Below are 12126 nucleotides of genomic sequence, written 5' to 3'. Positions count from 1 at the left end.
TTATAGATATGTGGTACGGTTCTCTGAGCTGTGTATTTTTGATCATGAAGAAAATGAGCAGTCCTGAGTGATAATATCACAGTTTACTTATGAGATTCCACTACATGGTTTTGTTACATTTAGTAACAGTAACAGTATCTATTACACTATCCACTGTCAGGTACTGATACAATTGTTGCCAAAATCCCACAGATAGGGTAAAAGCCAGCTATTCTTTATCACAGGAATAGGGGTTTTAATTCCTCTTCATATAATCATGTTGTTTATTTTCTTTTTATTTCCATTTTCCACCTAGCAGCAACCCGGGTTAACCCGGCAATGACCTGGGTTTTAGCTGTGGTGTAAAAGGGGTATTAGTTGTTGCAGCGATAACCTATTTTCTTTGATGTATGCTATTGATGAGAAACAATACTGCAAAATTTCCGTCAGCTGTGAAATGGTAATCAGTTTCTAGTTCTCATTTTGGGAATAACAAATATAGATTTTCTAAACGAGTGTCCTGATTAGTCTGGTTATTCCCAGATACAAGAAAAGCCTGCAGAGTATTCAGAGAAAGATCTCAAAAGAAAAAAAAGAACTAGGTCATTACGCAACTAATTATCTCAGAAAACTAATTATCATGCTTTTAAATGGAGAAAAAGTTGCATATTATTAAAGGTGTCGATCATCCCTGACTGCCTGCTTAAAAGCGCCTTTCCAAAATTGTAGAAAATGACTGTGTCATATCATGCACATATTGGGCCTCATTTCTGACCCGCACAATGGTCAATGGTCCAACTCAAAGTCCTCCTTGATGTGCTGTGCCCCTCAGCTTGCATAGCTACACATAGATTTCTACCCAAACACATGGGGTTGTGGAGCCAGAGCATGCTTTGACCAATGGGAGGAGTCGGTCAGAGTGAGGGCATTCCTGGCTAAGTAAGCAATTTGCAGAGAGAGAGAGACTACTAAATGAGATATAAAGGAGGTAGTCAGGGCATACATAGGATAGGGGAACATTTCTCACTTTGCTTGTTGGCACGGTCAGGTGAAAACAATTTGAGCCCAGTAACATCCCTTATTTTCGCTAGCACCCCAGAGCAGTGTGCAGGAAAATTTGCAATTATAGGCTACTGTATACTATCGCGATTTGCGCATGTTACGATTCCAGTTTTAAAAATTTTGCTCTTGAGATGCTTTGCAAACCCAGATGCACTTCTAGTTATCTTCTTATAGCATAGAGAAGGTGTGTACTGGGTGGACATAAGCGTTTTGCTGCGCTCGTTCAGTGTGATTCCTAAATGAAGTCCTAGGTGTTTAGGAGTCTTTGTACAAATACAGTATAAGGTTCATCCACTGGGCGCGATTCTTAGCACACTCAGGTCTGACTGTAGCCGCGTCTAAGGAGTTTTATCAACTACTCATGTAGCGCAGCAAACTTACACATGCTTGCGTATCTCCGGGCGATTGGTAGGGTCTCGGACATTTCTTTCCGTCTATGAAATAGGGATTTTCGGGTGGCAACTGGGCATATGCCCAGAAGAGAACTGTGCACCACATTCATATACACATGCCGAGGAATGCCTATTTCCCTCATATCTCTTGCACTTAGCATGGGCTAGGTGTAAGAGCTGATACTAGTAATGACGGCTGCACTGGTGGACGGAAAAAGTAGGGCGGTGCGATGCACATGCATTAAGACGTACATATATTTGCATTAGCATGCTGTTTACAACTCAGATGCAGGTCCCCTATCTCCATGATATGAATACAGGTAGTAATAAGGCTCTGTTATTCCTTTTTTGTTACTGTTCATTTTGATTTTGGTAATAGAGGTGAATGTACAATTGTGTTTATAATCGGGTCTTACTTGTAAAGGTAAATAAAAAAAACAGGAGATAGCGCTCATGGCCGCCAAGACCCAAGGCGGGCTCCGGTAATAGGGGGTGTGGCCACGCCCCCTTGCTGAAAAAAATAAAATAAAAAAGATTTGCAGCGCCGCTTCACGCCGGGGAGGGGAGCGCTCTGAGCCCCCTGAGCCCCCTCAGCCCGGTGCAAAGCCAGGGGGGGGCGCGATCAGTGTGATCGCTCCCCCGCACAGGCATACGGAGATTGCTGTGGCTGCTGCTCAGCAGCCACGAGCAGTTTCCAACTGCAGCTCAGCACACGTTGTGTGCTGGGCTGCTGTGAGCGAGGGGGGGCGGCGCCGGATCCGGGCCCCTCAGGAAGCCCGGGCCCGGGTAATCTGTACCCGCTCCCCCCCCTCTCGGCGCCCCTGGTAGCGCTTATAGACAAAATAAATAAAAGCAATTTATTATATCACAGTGTGCAGTAGAAACAGTAAAAAACAATGTATCAATTCAATATGTATAAGAATGTAACAATAATAATTGATAAATAAACAAGCTGCTAGTCTGATCAGACAATAAAGTCTCCCCAGTTTGTCATTTAGACGCCCATTTATCAAAATTTATTTGAGGTAAAATCCCCGAAAACACATTTTTCAGGGGTTCACCTCAAATACTAAGTATCCCCCGGATGTATTAAGGAGGGACCACAGTAGGTATCTCCGATACCAGCTGTGATCCCTCCATGGCTGCTGCCATGGAGATGCTGCCAAATGCTGCCAAATGTACCAATATCCGGAATGCAATGCATTCCAGATATTGGCCCTGGGAAATAACACCATCTGAACATGGCGTTAGCTGCTGTAGCCTATGGGCTACATCGCGCACTATTAGCGGCTGAGGGAGCCGCCAGAACCCTCCCCGGCTATGGCGGTTGTGCAGTCCACGGGACTGCGCATTGCACCACCCCCTGCAGTGGCATTTTAATCAGCTCCACCGTACTATCTGTGCAGTTTATTACCGAGGCACAATGTCCCAACATTGCTGCATATATCGGATTTGAAGTAGGTGAGATTGTCTATCTACGAAGATTTGTTTTTATTTCCACTCACTATCTGGAGGGACTTATCCCAGAGCGATACTAATTGACATAGGGCCTAATTCAGACTTGAAAATAGAGTGAAATATTTCTCTCAACTGTGAACCTGAACAAACCATGATGTAATGCAAGGGGTGTAATACATACTTTTTTTTGCATGTGTGGTAAATACTGGCTGCTTTTGCATGTAGCCCACAAATACTGCACAGCTTTATTATTACTCTACAATTTAGATGTCAGTTTGGACACCTCCCTCCCAAATCTAAATCTCTCTGCACATTTTAAATCTGCCCCTCCTGCAGTGCAGCATGGTTTCACCAAGATGATCAGTTGAGAGAGATATCTCTCTCTATTCCCAACTCTGAATCAGGCCCATACTGGGAAGACTTTTTTGTCTGATCAGACTAGCAGTTTGTTTATTTATCAATTATTCTTACATTCTTATACGTATTGAATTGATACATTGTTTTTACTGTTTCTACTGCACACTGATATAATAAATAGCTTTTATTTATTTTGTCTATCAGCGCTACCTTTCCCTTTTTTTTTTTTTTTTTTACATATGTCTTGTTTTTAGCGGGTTCCTCCCAAAGCCTAATGGTGCGTACACATGGTACAACTTTTATGAGCTATTTGAACAGTGGGCCTAATTCAGACCCGCTCGCGAGCGCTGAGCGCTCATAAGCGGGTCGATGTTGCCCAAGTGCGCATGACCCGAATAATGACGGCCAAGCCGTCGTTAAGGGTCTCGCACCAAAGGGGGCGTGTTGTCAATGGTGAGTGACAGCACGCCCCCTTTGGTGGGCGTGCCGGGGGCGTGGCTGCCCAGACGAAGGCGTTCCCATGGGAACGCCTACCGTTTGGGGCCGACCCCACTGACATCACTAGTGATGTCAGTGGAAGTGCTTTTGGCTCTGATAGAGCCAAAAGCACTCCAGGGCTTGCGGCAGCGAGACCCTACCGCAGGGTCTCTTCGCAAGCCCGATGGTCGCAATGGTCTTGACCATCGCGACCATCATTTTGGCCGCTCGCTATAGCTGTGGGTGGTCACCCACAGCTATGCGAGCGGCCAGGAGGCCGCTCCAAAAAGTAGGAGGGACGGCCCTGATTCAGAGCGAGCACTCTGTCAGAGCGTCCGGCTCTGAATCAGGGCCAGTATCTTTTTTGCAGTCACCATCCTGACAACGACCAATGATGCGCGTTCCCGCTTGAACGATAACGATATCTATGGTCTTTCATGCATGCAGGCCAACTTAGACAATTTTGTAAAGATTTGCCTTTAAAAGATAGATATCTATGATAGATATTTCAATTAAGCTATCAGTGTGTACAACCAAAATCGTTTCACCTGCACTACAGAAAGTTGGGAAATCTATCAACAATATCTATGGTTGTTCAAGTTGTTCTGTGTGTATGCAGCATAACTGTCAGTGGTATTGGTATTCCTCTCACATTAGCTGGAGCTGGGTCTTGCACCATTAAGTAAGGGTAAATGAATTAGATAAATAAAGACAACAGTAAAGACTTAGCAGAAACAACTCCTGGGGGTATTTTTACTAAAGTGCAGGTTTTTAGAAGTGCTGTTGCCCATAGCAACCAATCAAATTCTACTTCTCATTTATCTAGCACCTTCTAGAAGATAAAAGCTAGAATCTGATTGGTTGCTAAGGCCAACAACTCCACTTCTAAAAACCTGCACTTTAGTAAATATACCCCCTGTAGTTTGTTCACAGCTTGCACAATGTGGTGCCAAACATCTAGGGCCTGATTAAGACCCGCCCACAAGAGGATCGATGGTGGCTCAGTGCACACGCGCAGCGTGTGCAAGCCCCAGAGATTGGGTGAGACCTTCACTCGCTCCGCAGCTCGCAGCAAAACGAGGCGGCTGTCGATGTTGATCGACAGCTCGTCCGGTTTTGTAGGAATGATGATATTTGTCCATGAAAGATGAGGTTTTGACTCTTTCTGAGACCCAATTTTTGGCGGGGAAAAAATCTAAACTTGCCGGGAAAATCCGAACTAATCCGAGCCTGCACATTCTTAGTGCAAATACATGTATTATGTTTGCAAAAATGGTAAATACTGGCTAATTTTGCATGTACAGTAGTGTAACCACATTAAACGTATATTATAAAAAGTGAATAGACGCTTAGCTGAATCCAAAAAGTCAGCAGCCAGTAGCTCAGATCCGGTCCCAGGCAAGGGCATAGTTATAGATGCAAGGGGTGCAGCTGCTACGGGGCTGCCTCCGGAGCCCAGCACTCCCCTTGTACCCAGTTACGCTGCTAGCTAGCAGGCACTCACTTCCTGAGCCTGATGGCCAACTTTTAATTCTTATAAGTGTGCTGCTGCAGGGCAGCACATCTGCTATCCCGCCCGACGTACATTGGAGACCATACTTTGATGGAGAATCTGCATGTAGCATGGGTCCTGTTCAGGTGCTGAGGGTGCTTACAACGGTTACGACTGCAGCCACTCAAAAGTGAGCGTCACAGTTAGGATTGCCACCTCATCCCTTTAATGAGGGGAACATGAATTACACAGATTCTGTGGCTTACTGGCTTCAAGTCTCCATTTCACCTGGTCTTGATCTGGCCACCAGCCCTTTACACATTTGGGTGGCTATAAACCAGCATTAGCATAAAGATGCAGATACGACCTAAAGCAAAAGACATTAACGTTACAGCTGCATCCGACTCATAAATCAGGATCAGCCCCTTTATGTACCCCTGTGTTGGGTCACAGGGTTAGTAGCTTAATGCTTTAGTGATGGGAAGGTCCAGGTTCAATTCCCCTTGTAGATTTATTTTTAATACTACAACTGTTGTTTCAGGATGATTGATGAAACTGGTAAGAGTAGCTTGGGTTGTTTAGCAGGCAGTTGGCTCAGTGTACTAGTGTCCAAATTCTCTATTTACTGTGGTGTGGGAGTCTCAGGTTTGATTCTCCAAGCAGCTTGCTGTTGATGAAATTGAGAAAAGTTGTCTCAATGTACAGGTGGTGTCCTTCAGGATTTACACAGCTGGTGCTGTGGTTGTAATTTTGCATTTTTGCCCTTTATACCAGGATTGTTGTTGATATTGAGAATACTGTCACTGCTTGTTACTAAGTATCAGGTGCCTAGTGGCTATGCTCTCTATTCCTCCTGCAGTCTCTCTTATTACTTTGTCTTTAGGCTGATTAATAACATTGAGAAAAGTTATCCTATGGCTCTGTACACTAATACCCATGTGCAGGGCCAGCACAATGCGGTAAGCATGCCTTCCCCATTCCACCAACAATTCTTGCATGTATCTTTCTGCTCTGTGAGACCCAGCATCCTCTTTGCAGCTGATCACATCTCCTCCCCTTCTAACCCTAAGCACCTTCAGTCATATTCTCCTTAATTTAACACATTTTGAAATACTGTCATATATGGGACTCAAACCCATCACCTCACATTATGCAGTCAGACACTTTAGCAATAGAGCCATTTGCTCCTGCATTATAAATATGTGAATACTAACTATATGATGCTACTTCATATACTCCTTAATTAAAAATACTGTCATATCTGGGACTCAAACCTGTCACCTTGCACTTTGCAGTCAGACACCTTACCAATGGAGCTATTTGTGCCTGCATTAGAAGTCTGTGAAATCTAACTATATGAAGACAATGAGATACATATTGTAGCTATTCTAAAATGTAACCAAGTTTACTATGCTAGTAGATTAATTCTGTGATAATAGAGATCTTGATACAAATCTCCAAACAGCCATAATCCTAGTAACTTTGTATTTTATACCAGGTTTCTTGGTAATCCCTGCTTGGTGAATACATGAACTGGCTCAGCTGACCAATAGCTGTGCAATCTGCCAACAAAAGGGTCCTCTTGGTATCTGGGATGTTGCACCATGTAGGATCCCTTTATAAAGTCCTCTCTATTTACCTGAAGTAGGATCTGGCACAGTGTACTAGTAGAAAGGTCACCTACTGGTAGCAATGATGGAGTCCCAGGTAGGATTCTTTTGGTACCTTGAATGCTGCCTGACAAGGTTTCCTCTCTCTTTAGGCAAAAGTCAGCAATGTGGGCTAGCAGCAAAGTGCACTAGGGACAGTAATAGTAGTCCCTGCTTAAAATTCCCAGGTATGGTGACTTCATTGTTACTGCCCTATATGGCAGATAGATGACAATGACAAAATGGCCCCAGTCAGTAGGGAGATCACCAGTCAAATATAGTACAGCCATGGCCAAAAGTTTTGAGAATGTTGGCATGTCACAGGACGAAGACTTTTGAAGGATGGCCTGGTGTCAAGAAGGGCAGCAAAGAAGCCACTTCTCTCCAGGAAAAACATCAGGGATAGACTGATATTCTGCAAAAGGTACAGGGATTGGACTGCTGAGGACTGGGGTAAAGTTATTTTTTCTGATAAATCCCCTTTCATATTGTTTGAATCATCTGGAAAAATGCTTGTTCAGAGAAGGAAAGGTGAGCGCTACCATCAGTCCTGTGTCATGTCAACAGTAAAGCATCCTGACACCATTCATGTGTGGGGTTACTTCTCAGCCAAGGGAGTGGGCTCACTCACAATTTTGCCTAAGAACACAGCCATGAATAAAGAATGGTACCAAAACTTCCTCCAAGAGCAGTGCTTAAGGTGGTCCTAGAGAAGTGGTGGTACCCCCACCCCCCCGCCATTTTTTTAAGAAAAGGGACCAAAAAAGGGGCATGGTCTTTTTAAAAATAGGGCGTGGTCACACAATAGTATTCCCATTTTCATATTCAAATTACGCCACACAGTAGCACAATCTTGATTCACCACTGATTAGCATTACACCACATAGTAGTGTCCCTTATTCATGTATGACACACAGTGCCCCTTTTACACAATGTCCACTTTTGTGCCCCTTGTTCCGGGGTGGGAGCACAATGCCCACAGTAGTAGTGCCCCTAATACACAATGCCCACAGTAGCAGTGCCCCTTATACAATGTCCACAGCAGTAGTGCCCCTTACACATAATGCCCACAGCAGTAGTGCCCCTTATGCAATGCCTATTGTAGCGGTGCCCACAGTAATGGTAGTGCCCCTTATTCAGTGCCCACAGTAGTGGTAATGTCCCTTATGCAGTTCCCCCAGTAGAGGTAGTGCCCCTTATGCAGTGCCCCCAGTAGTGGTGCGCCTTATGCAGTTCCCCAAGTAGTGGTAGTGCCCCTTTTGCAGTGTCCCCAGTAGTGGTAATGCCCCTTATGCAGTTCCCCCAGTAGTGGTAGTGCCCCTTATGTAGTGCCCCCAGTAGTGGTAATGCCCCTTATTCAGTGCCCACAGTAGTGGTAGTGCCCCTTATGCAGTGACCCCAGTAGTGGTGCCCCTTATGCAGTTCCCACAGTAGTGGTAGTGCCCCTTATGCAGTGCCCACAGTGGTAATCCCCCTTATGCAGTGCCCCCAGTAGTGGTAGTGCCCCTTATGCAGTGCCTACAGTGAGTGTCCCTTATTCAGTGCCCCCAGTAGTGGTAGTGCCCCTTATGCAGTGCCCACAGGAGTGGTTCCCCCTGTAGTAATGCCCCCTGTAGAAGTAATGCCCCTAGTAGTAGTGCTCCCTGTAGTAATGCCAATAGTAATGTCCCCTGTAGTAATGCCCACAGTAGTAGTATCCCCAATAGTAATGCCCCTGAGTAAATGCTCCCAGTAGTAATACCCACAAGTAAATGCCCCCAGTGGTAGTGCCCCCGAGTAAATGCCCTCAATATGGAAGCCGCTTACACATAAAACCCCCAAAAAACAATACTTACCTTAAGCCCGGCTCCCGTGTCCGCGTCCGTCAAACTGGCCGCTCCTTGGAACTATGGGAGAGACGTCATGACGTCTCTCCCATAGTGCACTGCGGGATCCGGAAGCCGGAGCTCAGGTGTGAGCTGCAGCCTCTGTCTGGCGCTGCGGGGTGGGAGCCGGGCTCCCACTGGTAACAATATCTCAGCTGGCGCCCGGCAAATGGAGCCTCCCTGCGGTGCCGGGCTAAGGTCAGTCAGAAGAGGCGGAACTGGTTCCGTCACCATATAGAAGTGACGGAACACAGTTCTGCTCTGTTCCGGCCCACTTTAACTCCTGTCCAAGAGCAATTTCTCCCAACCATCCAAGAACAGTTTGGTGATTAACATTGCCTTTTCCAGCATGGTGGAGCACCTTGGCATAAGGCAAAAGTAATAACCAAGTGGCTCGGGGACAGCATGCCAGGGCGAATTGCAGAGGTCTTGAAAAAGAAGGGTCAACACTGCAAATATTGACTCTTTGCATAAACTTATTGTACTTGTCAATAAAAGCCTTTGACACCTATGAAATGCTTGTAATTTTACTTCAGTATACCACAGGTCTAAAACACTGAAGCAACAAACTTTGTGAAAACCAATACTTGAGTCATTCTCAAAACTTTTGGCCATGACTGTAGAATGTGGTTTTAATCCTGAAGAAGGTGATCTTTGTATTGATGTTGCAATTTAAGAATAAATGACAAACACGATGCAACATCGGGGCAGTCCGGCCAAAAGTGAGCCGGGTAGACACTGTTGTCGGGATTCTCCAGCAGACAGGACAGGATCAGTAGGCCTCAGAGAGCGGCAGGGCAAATTGTCAGTCCACATGCCCGATGGCAGATTAATAAATGCACAGGAGCCACCTGGGAGGTCCCAGGGGCATGCAGGGAGCGGAGTCTGGGTCCCTCGGGAGAGCTAAATCCAGCTTCCTGACATTGAGCTCTCATTAAACGTAAAACAAAAGAAACTTAGGGCGCTAATCTAGTGGGTGACAGTATACGCTACAATAGAACTGCCGCTCTCAAAAAAGGGTGTTGTGCCCTTTGTAATCACAATGTGGAGCAAAAATTATAAGGCCAATAGCCTTACCAGAGAGCACTGTTCAATTGATTGAGATGCAATTCAAATAATAAATTTATTCCCATTAAAAAATACCAATTCATACATCAACATACAAAAATGCCGGCAACAATAAATAATTAAATAAATATAATATGATATTAATAATATCTTCTCATACTTAAAAATAATAAAAAATCTATATATCAATGTGCTTAATTCCAATAATGAACATGTATGAGGACCTTGGTCCTAATTAGCAGCAACCAGGAACAACATGTGTCCCAATGAACACCTGAAGATTCTGCAGTTTAGTAGGCAAGGTTTGTTTAAAGCCAACAGCTATCAATATTCCTTTTGCAACTGATTAGTATCCCTAAAGCAAAATAGCAGGATGGCTTTTGTATAGAGACAGTTAGTCAGTATAAATAATCCAGGAAATGAAAAAGTTATATATCATGCAATTCCAGCTTCTCTGATTGGTTATTGCGGTTAGTAAGCACTTATGGAGTGGTGTTAGTATTCAAGATCATGCATGTTATAGTAAGTAGCCATTTGTAATCCCATTTAGTTCACCACATATTGGGTATAATACTCTCTGCTGCTGTTCCACAGATATCAAAAATAGTCAATTGTAACCATGCAGACACTGTGTCTGAGGAAGCCGCTGATGGTGCACACTAGGCGGAGAAACGCGTTACACATGGTACCTTGATGGTGGAGGCGGTAAAGTTATATTGACAATTGCCATAGCGCTAATTAAGGAATTGGAGAGAGGACTGCATGGTTACAATTGACTATTTTTGATATCTGTGGAACAGCAGCAGAGAGTATTATACCCTGCCGGACTCTGTGCATCCAAGGACACAGCCATCGGAGCACTTAGCGAGAACTAAGGCCATCTGTAAATCTGCGTCGGAAGATGCAGACAGACACTGGCCTCTGCACTCCCTGTAAACGGCGGCAACACGCAGCTGTTTTCAGGAACACTACCCGGGGCCACCCCATCCCCGCCCCCAAATGGATGCAGACTGTCAATCAGGCTGTGGCTTAGGGGATGCTGCATGCGATGACGCAGGACCCCTTCTGCACATGCACAGAACAGGTTATGCACATGCACAGTAACCCCTCAGCAGCTGACCTGAGTCCCAGCTGGGCCCTTCAACAAGCCCGGGCCCGGGTAATCGTTTCCCACCTCTTTCCCCTTTCAGCTTCCCTGATCATGTAGAGAAAGGACATCATTTTTATTAGACATATTGTTTCCCATAAACATTGCACTGTGTAAAAATAAATACAAAAATACTAAAAAAAAATAGACAGCATGCTCCCCGCTCCCCACCCCCCCAAATACTTGACCAGCACTGGATAGCTTAGACTGGTTTCAGGAGCATATCTATAATGAGTGCCCACACACTGCTCACCCCGCACCCATAGACTATACTTACCTTTCCACTGAAGCTGCACAAATCACAGGGGAAATGGAGCAGTAAACTCTAACATAGTGCCAGAGTCTACGTGTCAATGGGGCCTACACAGAGATGGCACACACCCACCCTCATCTCTTGCCTGATGGGTCAGTCCAACTGTCTGGAGGCTGAGCAGTTCCACTTCACGGCGCTCTGCTCAGCTGGCATGCTTAAACAGGGTATAATGCAAGGCCAGGCCCTGTGACTCCTGGCCACGCCACCTTTTCCCGTATGGGACCACACCTACGCAAAGCAAGAATGACACCTCAGGAAGGCAAAAGAGGCTGTCATGGGCGTTATCATAAACTACTGTATCATGGAAATCTGTACTCCCCAAAGGCATTAGTAGAAGGTTGCCATAATCTTTAGCTCAGGTGGACATCTGGATTGAATGGTATACAAGGCCGTGAGTAGTTGTGTGCGACGTACAGAGTGCAGGGCTCTGTTGGTGGCACAGTCACTCCCCCACAGCACTTGCTTGTGGCTAGCAGGGTGCCTAGAACGCCACCCTGCAGCGAGGATCGCTGCTGCAGCTACGCCAGAGCATCCTTTGGACACTCCAGACAGACATCAAGCAGCCTGACAGTTGATAGGAGCAGGGGCGGATTGGGAACTTAAAGTGGCCCTGGAAAAAATTCTGAGAGTGGCCTCATTCAAATTTGGCGCCCCAAAACAATCATAAGTTGTGCTAGCAAACAGCCACCTTGACAGCCATACAATACAGAGAGCGCCTTTGTGCCTGCCATACAGCACAAACAGCATCCCAGCCAAGGGCATAGCTATAGTAGGTGCCATTTCCTGAGCCCCTACTTTTCTATTCTCACCAGAGTGCTGCTGCAGGGCATCTGGACCCAGAGCTGATCCAAGCTACAGCCATCTCTA

This window comes from Taudactylus pleione, unplaced genomic scaffold (assembly GCF_031769625.1).
Source record: "Taudactylus pleione unplaced genomic scaffold, aTauple2 ptg000113l, whole genome shotgun sequence".
Lineage (NCBI taxonomy): Eukaryota > Metazoa > Chordata > Amphibia > Anura > Myobatrachidae > Taudactylus > Taudactylus pleione.
Note: the sequence above shows the minus strand (reverse complement) of the source record.